This window comes from Lonchura striata, chromosome Z (genome assembly GCF_050655825.1).
Source record: "Lonchura striata isolate lonStrDom1 chromosome Z, ASM5065582v1, whole genome shotgun sequence".
In the NCBI taxonomy this organism is placed as follows: Eukaryota; Metazoa; Chordata; class Aves; order Passeriformes; family Estrildidae; genus Lonchura; species Lonchura striata.
The window spans coordinates 15,836,172-15,850,301 of record NC_140740.1 but is presented as its reverse complement, the minus strand read 5'-3'; positions in this window follow the sequence as shown (position 1 = coordinate 15,850,301).

The window sequence follows — 14,130 nt, the reverse complement described above, 5'->3', positions numbered from 1 at the left end:
GACAAAGAGAACATTACACTTTATTTTACTTTGTTCAGTGTTATTTGGCCTTAGAAATAGAAAGATAGCCTCAATAGCAGCAAAAAGCTAGAGCATCCAAACACAGCATTAAAGGTATTTATTAATTATTTTCTCTGGTTATGAAAGGTTATGAAACACCTCTTACCTCAGCTCATCCAGCACATCACAATAGAGAGTCAAGATTTCTACTTTCAGAACAGAAACAAACAAGTACTTTATAATATTAATCAGTGTATAAATAGGTTATTTTCTTTGCCTCTGTGTGCATTTTTTTCTAAATATGTTTGAGATTCAAATTTTATAATATACTGTAGAACTCCCCAGAACACAGATTTAATATTCTAATTCTTTCTCTTGCCACAGTACATAGATTGTTTTCAAATACCAGTTCAGCTGCAGGCAAAACAGCTGCTAGTTCACAGGAGGCAAACTTAAACCCAGTTCTTGTTCATTTGCACCCCTCTTTTCTCCATGACTGAAAGGTGCATGTAAGAGGCCATGAGTCAAATCCTAGTGGCAGCTAATCAGGCATTAAAGTGAACAAACACCCATGAAATCAAGGCAGGAAGAATAACATGCAAAAGAAGCCAAGTCTTTTAGGCAGGAGCACTAATCTGTCTGAGAAAACAGCCTTGCACACTTTTTCCTTTTCAACAGTTTGTACACAGCTGTGACAGTTATTTACCATTTCTGTCCCTGCTTGTCTTCAGGGCAAAGATTTTTTGGTACAAAAAACCTCTGACCCCCTCCACCTTCACCAGCTGGGATTGTGGACCTCTAGTCACCCCACTGTATCCAACTGGTTCCTTGGCAAACTTCCCTTCCTCTTAGGAATGGTGTCCCAAAGATTTAAGTTCTGATTTGCACTTGACAAGCCTATCTGTGTTAAAAGAATTTGTAGCATGTTCATAACTGAGGGCAGCTTGCATCCAAAGCCAATGACTACATACACAGCTTCAGACATATCTTGGGTTTTGAAAGCCTTTAATGTTAACCCCAGAACAATTGTCAGCATTTATAATGGTGATTTCTGACATGCCACTGGGGATTGTTTCCTAATCAGAAAGAGAAAAAAAAGAACCACAAAAGTGAAAGTTCTGCCAGAAAAGTAGACTAAAGCAGACAGATGGTTTATATTAACTGAAAGGGCATCCAGATTTGTGATTTTCCTTTTCCTTAACAGCAATATCAACAAACAAACTCAGAAAGCTTGTAATATTTCTGTAATTAACTGTTCAAACACTTACTCTCTTTGTATTCCTTACGTGACCATAAGCTTCATCTCCCACACAGACAGGGTAACTGGGGATAGGTGGAGACATCACCCTGCTCTGAAGACTTTTTAGTGGCAAATTGTGCACAAAACCAAAAGACATACTGAAAACCCTGCCATACAGTATTAATGAAACATCATGCTTCTGTTGTATTTTGTCCGTCCTAGCACAGGGCATGCAGAATGCAGAGACCTCCTAGAAGTACATGTGGTGAGAGAAGCCACACATGGTGCAATGTGTGTTTGTGGTGCCTGTTTGTAAACATCTTTGTATTGAAACACCCAGACAGATCTGCCCCAGTTTCCCTTGCCCCACCTCAGAGACACCAGCACAAGTACATCCTGAGTGATGAGCCATAGGAAATGGTCCTTCAGCCAAGCAGTCATTTTGTAAATTGTCTGCTTACTCCCATGTATTCTCCAGTGGCAAAGAAAGTTATGGCAAAGAAGCTCATCTATGTGCTTTTGTTTCTCCTATACTCGTCTACTCTTTAACTAGGTCCCCAAGAGGCATTTTTTCTTCTTGATGCTCAAGTTTCCATTCAAAACCTAAAATTTGTGGTCACTAGACTATTATCTCCAGGCTTGAGAGCCATCTGTTTTTCTTCTTGGGTGGCTTCCACAGCTGTATACTATAATCACGATCAATTATGTATTTATTTCTGACAAAGAACAGCCACTTCTCATGGTTTACTCTGCCTCTTCAGACAGTGATTGAGACAATTATGATTCCTGTGTCCCAAACAGAAGAGGAATTCTTGCAAAATAAATAGGAAAATATTTAGTAGACAGGATTTATTGGAAATAGTTCTTCTTCAACACAGCAGGTCCACACTACATGGGCAAAATTTTTTCATTAGAAAGTTAATACTAGGTCATGAGAAAGCCTCTGAAAATATTAGGGCAGCCTCTGTAAAAATCTTATTAAACATCTGAAGCTGACACTTCGCACTAGACAAAAACCAAATAAGAAAGAGGGAACAAAACCTACCTTTTTCATACATAGAACTTTGTCTATGCAGGGAATAGAGAAGCAGACTCCTACAGCCCAATCCAGTGAAGCAAACCAAAAGATCCAGCCTCATCAAACACCACTTCACTGGAGTCACAAAGCCTTCTCTGTGAAACAGACACACATGACCATCAAGTGCCCGAGCTGACACTGCTCCTGCATCAGTTGAGCATGGGAATGCTGTGGGCCAAATACCCACCAGAGGGAGAAGTTCCTCCTCCTGTGTTTCCTCACCAGAACCTAAATTATCAACATGCACAAAAAAAACCAGGTCCATGTTGAACAGCCCTTGGCTGTAAGAATACCTCACCCTTGTAAATAATGACTTCAGCAAAACAGAGGGAGCCAGGCCACACCACCCCTTTTTCATGATAGTCACTAGAAGAGAGATTCCAGCCCTGTTGTACCAATTGAAACAGCTGTTCAGAATATCAGGTATCAGTATTTTGAAAGTTTTATTTGTCATTATTGCCAGATGTCAAAGGAATTACTAAACTAGATGCTAGTGGCATCTGAGATGCCTGCAGCAAGGTTATGGCGACCCATGTAACAGTCTCAGTTCACATTCCTGTGGTCTGGGATTTCAGATGAGCCCTATTAGCAGATAATTCGTACATTTAGTAAGTGTTTATTTGTTTCTAATTGTACTTGAAGCTCCAGCTAACGGACCATAACTACAAGACCTTTAAAATCTTGGGCATGACCCAGTAAATCATCAGAACAATGAAAAGGTCTTTGCAGCTGTATCTTTAAAGTGTATCACACTTTAAACTGAAAAAATATGTTTAAGGCTTGCTACTTTGTTTTAGTTTCCCCAGCAAATAAAAACCTATTCTTCAGTTGTTTTAAAAAGAGGTTAATGAAGTAACAACCACTTTCCTTCAACACTCTTGAATTAGGGGAAAAGAAATGAGGAAACCAAAGACGTGGGGAGTAAATCTTTCACTATTGATGTGATTTGGTCTGCACTTTTCATACTGTGTAAAAGCAGTATGACTTAATGTTAGCATATCCTTTTAAGAGAAGACTTTTGTTTTTAAACTTTCTAGAGTAAAAAGTAACACCAGGATGGGGATTTGCTATCCCCAAGATTCCCAGATCACAAAAACTCAGTTTATGTAGAAAATGTGTTTTGCTGCCGACTCACCTCCTACACCTCATGGCTGCTTTGCTTTATGTGCCATTGCCATAAATATTTTAGTTGCAGTTATTGATGAAATGTGAAACAGGATAAGTACAGTGAAATAAAACAGAATGGGGAGAATGGACACAGAGATATCTTTGATACCTTCCTTCTGCCTACATCTCTTCTGGAAGAGCTGTTCCTCCATGGGATGTCAGCTTAACAAGGACACAGAGATGGCCAGGCATAAAAACTTCTCTGCTATTTGCAAAGAGTAAGGAACAGAGAAACAAGAACAGTTCTAGCTTAAAGCATGTTTTGTGTCATCTTAACTTTGTTTAGATTGGCTAAAATGCAATTACTACTTCCTAGTTTTGTTGAAATGGTTCAGAGTACTCATGTTAATTAGCACAAGAGAGCAAAATAAGTGTTGAGAGATTATGAACACTTGTTTCTACATTGGATTTTCTTTAGTGAAAATTATAAACTTCAGCTAGGATGTTGTGGATAATGATGTCAGACATCTGGTGGGATTCTTGGGGCTGTCCCGTGCAGAGCCAGGAGCTGGACTTTCATGATCCTGGTGGGTCCCTTCCAATGCAGAATCTTCTATGATTCTATGAGTATTTGCTTGGAACATTTTTTTCCACTCTTCTAACTCAACGGGGAAAAGCTTATAGTAAAATATACAACATATTGGCATAAAATGACAATTTATCCCTCATTCTTAAATCAAATGTAGAACTCACTCTCTACATGAGAGTAGCTTGGATAAAACAGTAATTTCCTAACTGTATTATCATTACGTGTACATAGGAAGAGACAAAGCTAAATTTTAGTTAAAGAAAGCTTACAATTTCAGCACTTCCTTTTTGCATTTACTTGGTCTCATTTAAAAATTCTTTTCTCAAACACCTCTTCAATAACTATGCTCTTCTGACTTTTTCTCACCTGAAACACAAAAATTCTTGAGTTCATTGTGGAATCACTGAAAATTTACAGTTAAATGTAGGTTTCTTCTTGTGTTTTTCCTTTTAAATATCTCCACATTTGGGGCAGGGGAAGAAGAAGGAAAGCAAAGAGTGTGAGAGGTTGGCATAAGTACTACAAATTTTAAATTATGACAATAGTAAATTGAAGTTTTACTTTTAAGTGTCCAAACGATACTTAGATTTTTTTTTTTATTTCTCCATGACTAAAATGAAAAATCAAGGCACAGTTATTATTGTCTCACAGCAACAGATAAAGTCAACACCAGGATTCTGTTTTGAGGTGCATTGGAAAGCAAAGTCTAGGAAAAAGAAGTAAGCATAATTAGAACAATGTGTATGTAGCACAAAATACCTCCAAGTCTGAGAGGACCACACTAACACTGTGCATATAAGAGACAACCCCTGCAAAAACTGCTTTATTTGATACAGCACACCTCCCAGATAAATATCACAGCATTGTTATGTGTAGTAAATATAATTCACGCCATTCCTTGTATGAAATATGTAATATTGGATATTTGTTAGATTATGCCCGTTGTATTAGTTTCTCCCCCTCCCCCCTCCCTCCCCTCCCCCCTCCTGCCCGCTTGCAGGTGAGACTGGGTGTATATTGGAAACTGATTTACAAGTAAAAGCCATCTCCTGGCTATGTCTGGACTCCCATCAGGACTCCAGGTGTTGATCATTGGGTGCTGATCATCGCGTAAACAGCCCAAGATGGATATCATGGAAATCCTCAGACAGATCCATGTGAATGCAACCTTCCCGTAAAATCTCATCAGGAATTCACCTACACCAGACATTACATTATTTCTCCTCATCACCAAAAAAGAAAATCTTATTAACCTATAGACTCTGAATAGAAGAAAAAACTGATTGCTGAAATCTTGGCCTCAGGCAGAATTTTCCCTATAAAAACCGCTTGTGCCAGGATGGAGGTGTGTGGGCATAGGGGAAACCTCTCCTGAGGCTGACTCCTTGCCAGGGTCGATTCCCGGGCTCGGCTCTGTCTTTTTCCGTGGCTGGCTAGATAGAATTTGACCGCTAATAAAATTTTTTTTTTTCCTTATTTTTTATCTGGCTGAATAAATTCTCATTTATAACAGTATGAAATATAGTTTTTTGGTTGGTTTGGGGTTTTTTAAGACTGTGGGAAACTTAATGCAGTTATCACCAGATGCTTATGCTTTTATATACCCAAGGTAGAACAGAACAGCATGTATTGCAGCACAATAAAAAAGCCTTAAATGTGAGTTGTACTGCCACAAGCAACTGTAGAAAAGGTATGGGATATGTGATAAAGATAATTCACGCTAGTATGTGATAATATTTGATTTTGTTGGGAGGATGCACAAGGCGGCACTGGGAGTTGCCCCACATATTTGGAGACCGGTCCCTGATAAAATCTCATTTGCAAGCTAATACATGTGGCTCGCCTGGAGATTGGTAGTTTCTCGAGGTGATACAGGAACGCCCAGGCAATGATCATCCCGATCATCCCAGCAAGGACTCGAGATTAGAATCGCTGGAACCCTCCAGGCTGATAGGTCTGAATGCTGTGTTCCAGTAACTACATAAGTGATATTCATCACTTCCTCACAGCAGAGAAGAGAGACTTTATGAATATGTAGGACTTTGAATGGAAAGAAAAGGCTGATTGCTGAAATCCCTATAAAAACTGCTTGTTCCAGGAGGGTAGTGTGTGGGCACAGGGAGACCCTCTGCTGGAGCAGTCAAACCTGTGACCCACCCAGTGCTGATCCCGGGCTCAGCATTGTCCTTTTCCTTGTGGATGGCTCAGGTAGAATTCAATCGCTATAATAAGGTTGGTTTTTTTTTATTTTTAATTTGGCTGGGTCAAGTTCATTTATAACAGTACTTCTGCTCCTTAGGAATATGTATATACACTTTTCAGCAAGTAATGTTCTTGTGCTCTATGTTATAAATTGTGACACGACAATTTGAAGTGTCTTAATCCAATAAAGCAATTTTATTGAAAATAGCAAGCGAGTAAGGCAGGCAAAGCACAGCGCTGGGCGGCCGGGGAGTCTCCTGCTCCACCAACGGCGCGCAAAAATGTTCTGTCTCAACCTTCCTTTTATCCCCCCCCTTCTCCTTGCAGGCGTGACTCTCCAGATGTAGTCTGAGTCTGGTCGTTGTGATAGCTTCTAAGTCTCTTTTTTTGAGATACAGCAAGCAGACCAGATACACACACCCTGGACTCTAATCTCAACCTCCTTATCACCCTGTAAGCAAATAAGCATTTCAAAGACACACTAGTACATTCTTATGCAAACCAAGGTAAGCGAGTATATCACAGTGAACAAATAATTTTCCACTTATCTCAATTCCCCCCTTTTTCTTGTTCATCTTTATTTTGTTCACTGAATCTTTGTAACTCTTGGTGACTTAGTATTAGGGTCTCATCTACATTGTGTATGGGTTCATATTTTGCCCTAATGAGCATTAAATGTGCTGCCTCTAATCGTCCCTTTACTATTTTTATTGCCTTATTGAAGATGCATGGCCCAAAGGTCAGTCCCAATATTATCAGTATCAGAGGTCCTGCAAGGGTGGATAACAAGGTAGTTAACCAAGGAGATTGATTGAACCATGATTCATACCAACTTTGCTGTGCCTCTCTTTCCTTCTTTCTCTGCTCTAATCTTCTCCTTAATTCTGCCATGGTGTCTGTAACAACTCCAGTATGATCAGCGTATGCACAGCATTCCTCCTTTAGGGCTACACATAATCCCCCTTGTTGTAATAATAGCAAGTCTAAACCCCTTCTGTTCTGCAACACCACCTCAGATAGGGACCTTAATGATTTTACCAATCCATCGATGGCCTGCTCAATTTTACTCATATCTTCATCTACTGAAATTCTTAATGCTTTAAATTCCTTTTGTTGATTTACTAGGGATGCCACCCCAGTTCCAGCTCCTATTCCCCCGATGGTAAGGAGAGTTGCAATAGTTAAGGCAGTGAGGGGTTCCCTTTTCATTAGATGGTGTTCTGGCACAGTTTGTTGTTCATATATGTAGTCACTTGTATGGTAGGTAATTCTGGGCATAATCGTTACCTGGATGCAGTAGTCTTGGCTTGGATTAAACAGTTTCAGTGAGATGCACGGTGTGACACCCAGAGTGTTACATACCCACTTAGTGTTAGCTGCTGGCAATAGCCAGTCAGCCGGTTTCTTTCCACCTGTTTCTATTACTCCACAAAGGTATTCTCTTTGTGTTGGGATTTTTCCTATGCATCTCCCTTTCCCTGTTACCTGAGCCAAGGTAAGCCCCGGTGTTGTCTCTTTACCCTTTTTCCACAAACACTGATTCGGATTAGTTCCATTCACTCTTCTGGGCTTTGCAGTGACCCCTATGGCTTCATAAAATGGGGGTCTTAAATTATAGCACAGCCAACAGTCTTCCGTCAGTTTTGGGTTGGTTCTATTTAGGACACCATAACTCGCTTTCATAACCTTCCAGAGTATATTACCTTCCTGGGTTTTTTCCTGTTTGTCTCCTGAAGTGTTTTCATTCTGAATTTTATTCTGGGTCTGATCCCTTTCTTTTGTTTGGTTGGCTAAAACAACCTCCTTTTCTAATAACACTGGGTTTGGCCCTACAGGTTCAGGATCAGGGGGCACAATTTCCTTCTTTATAAATATTAAGCTACCAAAATTGCCAAAATCAGCCGAATATAAACGAACGCCCCAAGTTTTTCCAATTAACCATATACTATCCTCTGGCCTTAATGCAGTAATTTGTATATTCCTGCAAATATTTTCTGGGGGTTTATGACCTGTCCAGTAGCCGGGAGGAATACAACCATCTGGCTTCCAGACCACCTTAATGTATGGATCAGGAGTGGGGGGGTCCCATGTACCAGCTATTGTTTCACAACCCCAATATGCACAGTAATATTGTCCAGGACTATTGCAATACCCTTTACCAGGATTCGAAGCAGGACACATATAAAACGATGAAACCCAATGGGAACCCCAACGAGTACCTAAGGATGCCACAGGTAACTGGAAAGTGGGAGCTCCAGCTGTAGTATTGCTCCTTATAACTCGTGAATCCTCCCATCTTCCTAAAGTCCACTTGAAAGGTTCATGAGTTGTTATTTCCGCAGTATTACAAGATATACAAAGGAAAATCACAAGCAGTAAGCAAATGGCATGTGGGGTCTGGTTTCTCACACTGCAACAATTATACCCTTGTGACTTCTTTCCCTCTATTAGCTGGTTATCACCAAAATACCCTTGAGCCCAAAAACTATTTCTGCCTTTGTTACTCCCAGTCCCGGGGTAGTTCCGCAAATATTGCTTGCGTATTCCATCCTGAGGGCTCCTTCCTCCACAGCTGTTTACTCCTCTGCCTCGCCCGTCGACTCGGGTGCTTCGAGCCACAGGGTGTACCATCTTCTCGGCAGCAAGAGTATTCTTCAGGAGGGGATTTATGCCCTCTAGTGCCTTGCCACATGCAATAAGAATGCCAATTCTGATCTTTTACCTCTGGTGCGGTACAACTGACCCCTTTTAGGTCTTTCTTACAAAGGCCTTCTATGATCTCTGCCACAAATGGGCTCGGCTCGTTTGTATGGTAGCAGTAATAGTCTGGGTGAATGCCCTTTGAGAAAATTTCCCACCACTCTTTAGATTCCAATCGGATTTCCCCTCTAGTCACTTTACAGGTCAGTACCCAAGCTGTAATCTCTCTTTGTACGTTCCAACAGGAATTGCAAGTTCCTCGTGGAGGATACCCTCTGTTGCAATGTGACCACCACCATTCCCCACACACCTTACAGATATAGCATACAAAAGGATAGCAATTACAATTTTGATTTTTACACTTTAACACTTGAATTACTACTTAGTCCACTATCTAAGTAATATAAGTCTGATGTGTATTCAATCTGATAAGAGTCCATTAGTTTCTCTGTAACTTCAACTTCAGGTTCCCAGGAGGACTGGTTATTTGCCACACAGTGTTGTTAACTGGTCCTTTTACTCGACTGGCATGTGTCCATCCTCTTTCTGCAGTCCGAATTGCAGTTTCTGTAGTGAGTAACACAAGATAAGGACCTTCCCATTGTGGGGTTAGTGTAGATTCTTTCCAGGATTTTATTAACACATAGTCTCCTGGGTGCATTTTATGTATTTTTAAATCTAAAGGGGGTCTTTGCGTAATGATTCCTTTTTCCCAAAGTTCATTGCGGTGTTTCATTAAGGCAATAATATATGAGGTTATTTTATAGTCCTTCAACTGGGGGTGGTCTCGGGGTTCCTCCAAATCATATGGCATGTGGGGTCCCCTATCAGAATCTATTGTTTCTACTATCCCATATCTAGGGATTATTTCTTTTAATAATATTCTGACCACTGTCTGAGAAATAGTCCGAGTAGTGGGGTAAGCTTCTACAAAATGGGTGAGATGATCTACTATTACTAACAAATATTTATATCTACCCACTTTAGGCAATTCAGTGAAGTCTATTTGTGTTTTGGCAAAAGGCCTGTGAGCTAATTTCCTTCCTCTCATGGGCCTTTCCCTAAGATGTTTTCTGTTTACTTTTTGACAGATCAGACAATCTCCCACTACTCTTTTAGCCAAATCATAGATTCCAATACTCATATATTTAGTGGCAAATTGATCTACTAATGCCTGAGTTCCCCAATGAGTCTGGTCATGCAATCTTTGCAAAATTTCTGAGGCCTTGCTTTTAGGTAAAACAGTTCTCCCATCTGGGAGCTTCCATTGCCCTTCAGACCCCTCCTCAATTCCCATCTTTTGTAATTTTTCCTTTTCTTGAGTGGTAAAACTATATATTTGCCATTTTTCTTTGGGGGAGTCCACAGATACAGTGTCGCTCTGCCCCATGTCCCCCCGAGTTCGTAGGGCTGCTTTCTTGGCTTCTTGGTCAGCTAAATTATTTCCCCTGTTTCTAAAGTCCAGTCCTCTCTGGTGTCCCCTTAAGTGGACCACAGCAATTTGAGCCGGGCCCCTTAAGGCATTTAAAACTTGGACAATTAGCTCTTGATGAATTAGATCTTTTCCCTGTGAGTTTATAAGTCCCCTCTCTTCCCAAATTTTCCAAATGTGTGCACTATCCCATATGCATATTTAGAGTCTGTGTATATTGTTCCAATTTTTCCTTTTAATAACCTTAAAGCCCTGAGTACTGCATATAATTCACAAGCTTGTGCAGACCAGGAGTTACTTAGTGGTCCGGATTCAATTACCTTTAAATCTTTTTATGGATTTGCAACTACCGGAAACCGGGCCAAAGTCCTCTTATTTATTTCTCTTAAATCGTGCACCAATCTGTAGGACCCATCTGACTTCTTTACAGGCAGGATGGGAGTATTGAAGGGAGACATACAGGGCTCTAAAAGCCCTTTTTCCAAAAACCTATCTATTTCAGGTTTTAGTCCTAATTTTCCCTCCCTAGGGATAGGGTATTGTTTTATTCTTACAGGTTTGCCAGGATCACTTATTTCCACTGAGAAAGGCTTAATCTGCAATTTCCCCACCGTTTCTGGGGTATACCACACCTCAGGATTAATTTTCTTTTCATCCTCCACCCTTAAAGGGCAGAGCTTTATCTGTAATTCTTTATTTACAACTTCTAAATTAATACCCAATTCTATTATCAGATCTCTCCCTAATAAATTGTAATCTGCTTCAGGTACCAGTAGTAAAGAACCTATACCACATTTGGAATCAGTTTCTACCATCACATCCTTGATAACAGATACCTCAAAGGGCTCTCCTTTTGCCCCAATTACATGTACAGTGTCAGATGACTTTTTACATCCAAGCGGCAAGGCTTGCACCGTGGATCTTTCAGCCCCGGTATCCACTAAAAATTCCATCTCTTGTTGTTGGGGTCCCACTTTAAGCTTTACCAAGGGCTCCTTATGATGTTTCTTCCCCAACAAATAGAGCCCTTGACACCCCTAATCTTCCTTAAAGGCCTTCTCATCCGCTATCCGTTGTCTGCATCCCCTCTTCATATGTCCCTTCTTTCCACAGTAGAAGCAGACAATTTCACGACCTCTTTCTTTTCCTTCCCTAGAAATATAACTCTGCTCCCGATTCTCCCTTTGTTCTACATTCCTTGCATGGGAATTACGGTTAGGCCCTTCCCGCACACTTCCATACAATAATGTATCATTTTAACTTTGTCTTTCCCTTTTCTAGATGGGAAAGCATCCCAATTAATTATCATCAAACCCAAGGGGCTTGGGAATCTGGGGAAGCTTAGCATGGGTGCCCTCTCCCATGGGACCAGAGGGCTTGCTTTTCCTCTGTCCCATCTTCCGGAGTGCACTCAGTTTCTCACACACGTGCTCCCCTGGTTCGTGGCCCAGCCCCTCGCGGGGAATGGAAAGCACACTAATACAGAGTCCGCACTCACTTGGTCTCCACGAGACCTCTCACACACAGCACTCCGGGAAAACCACCCCAAACCGAGCGGGAAACCGGCCTATACTCACGCGTCCTGCGTCTTCGCTGGTTCTTTGTGCACAAAGATTACAGGGGTAACCGGTTCTCCTTTGCCCGTTACTCAATTTAGGTTCGTCGGTGGAGAGTGATCAGAAAGCCTGGGGCAGCCGGGCCGCCATAAGGGCGGGGCGCCTCCCGATCGTCCCGTAGCGACTGATCTGCTTCTCCATCCGAGTCACGGCACCAAATTGTTATAAATTGTGACACGGCAATTTGAAGTGTCTTAATCCAATAAAGCAATTTTATTGAAAATAGCAAGCGAGTAAGGCAGGCAAAGCACAGCGCTGGGCGGCCGGGGAGTCTCCTGCTCCACCAACGGCGCGCAAAAATGTTCTGTCCCAACCTTCCTTTTATCCCCCCCCTTCTCCTTGCAGGCGTGACTCTCCAGATGTAGTCTGAGTCTGGTCGTTGTGATAGCTTCTAAGTCTCTTCTTTTGAGATACAGCAAGCAGACCAGATACACACACCCAGGACTCTAATCTCAACCTCCTTATCACCTTGTAAGCAAATAAGCATTTCAAAGACACACCAGTACATTCTTATGCAAACCAAGGTAAGCGAGTATATCACAGTGAACAAATAATTTTCCACTTATCTCACTCTACACATAATGTAAGTATGTCCTGCTGTGCCCTTGGTTTTGTCCACCAGACTCACATGGCATCTGCTGCCTGACACAGAGCTCTAGCAATCCTCATCCTACATATTTTGAACCATTTTTTGATGTCAGTGACAGACTGAGTTCTGGGCAGGTAAATCAGAGTAGAAGGGGTGGATCTGAACAATGCACACATGGGTCTCATTTTTCACTCATTAAGTATCATGTTACCAGCTTCGCCTTCTACACTCATCTCTGGGAGGTTGCCCTATCCCAACACATATGATTTTGGGAACATACTTCAGCTGTCTGTTGCCTTTTCATTTTAGAATCATAGAATTAATGAAGTTGGAAAAAGACTTTTAAAATCAACCTATTATTATAATTTTGTGCTTTGTTTGTCAAGTTACAGAGAACAAGAGTGATCAGTATACGGCTAAACTCTAGAAAAGCGTGCTCTCTGATAATAATGAATAAAGTGATTTTCATTACAATAGTAAACTGCCCTTATAATAGGCTTGTTTAGCAGAAAATTACTAAGAAACGAAACAATTTACTGTTTTTACTAGATGAAAACAAGAAATTTTTCAGAAAGTTAAATGAAAATCAATCTCTTTAGTGAATTGTTACTATAATTTATCAGCTTTAACATTGATAATTTTTATGCCTATTACATACTAATTTGTAATACCAGCTGGTACCATGAAGGATTTAAATGTTGTTAATAAAACAGTAACTTAAAGAGCAATAAACTGATATTCTGGCAAGAATATTCAGATGTGATTAAGCTCTACATGAAAGAGAAATTAAACCTATGATGTAAGAATGATAGGAAATTTTCAACTACAGTACTTTTAGGAATTTAATTAGGAAGACTAAGAAAATTATATACTAATTCTGTGCAAAAGTAATCTAATCCTGTCTCAAAAATATAATTCTATCTTTACTGTTATGAACAAAACAGCCTGGCTGGGCTCAAACTAAGTACTGACATTGAAATGTTAATTAGCTAGTTGCTCATGGGAATCACCTACAACCCCACCCACACTAGGACCAGGAGGCAAAATAATCCAGTGGATTCATGGGAGGGGGTTTTGGGGATGAAAAATGCCCCTAAATGGAAAAGAGGGGCACAGTGGAGGAGGCTAGATGGGTGTGCAGGTTGGGGGAAAGGGAACCCCATCCCTATTCTGTGTTTGACCTGTCGCCATAACCTGCAGAGGACCAGACTGGAGTGGGCTGTGGGAAGCAGGCCCAAGGAAAACAGACATTTTTCCTGGTGTTAGCAGGAGGGCAGGAGAGGGATACCTGCTGCTGGATCTCAGCAGCAGGCTCTGCACATCCCCCCACCCTTTGGCTACCAGTGTGCCAGGAGGAAAGGAGAGAGGACGCTCTGCTGATCTGGACTGCAGATACAGACTGGCCATCTCTTCACCTCCAGCTACCAGCGTGCCTCGGAGACTCCAGGGACGGACTCTGCAGCCTTCTCACCCTTCGGCTGCCAGAAAGCTGCAACAGCGGGAGCAAGCTCTGTGTCGAGCCCCCTGCTGAGCTGACTTTTTAATAAAGAGCTGAACACTAATAAAGGCATAGACCC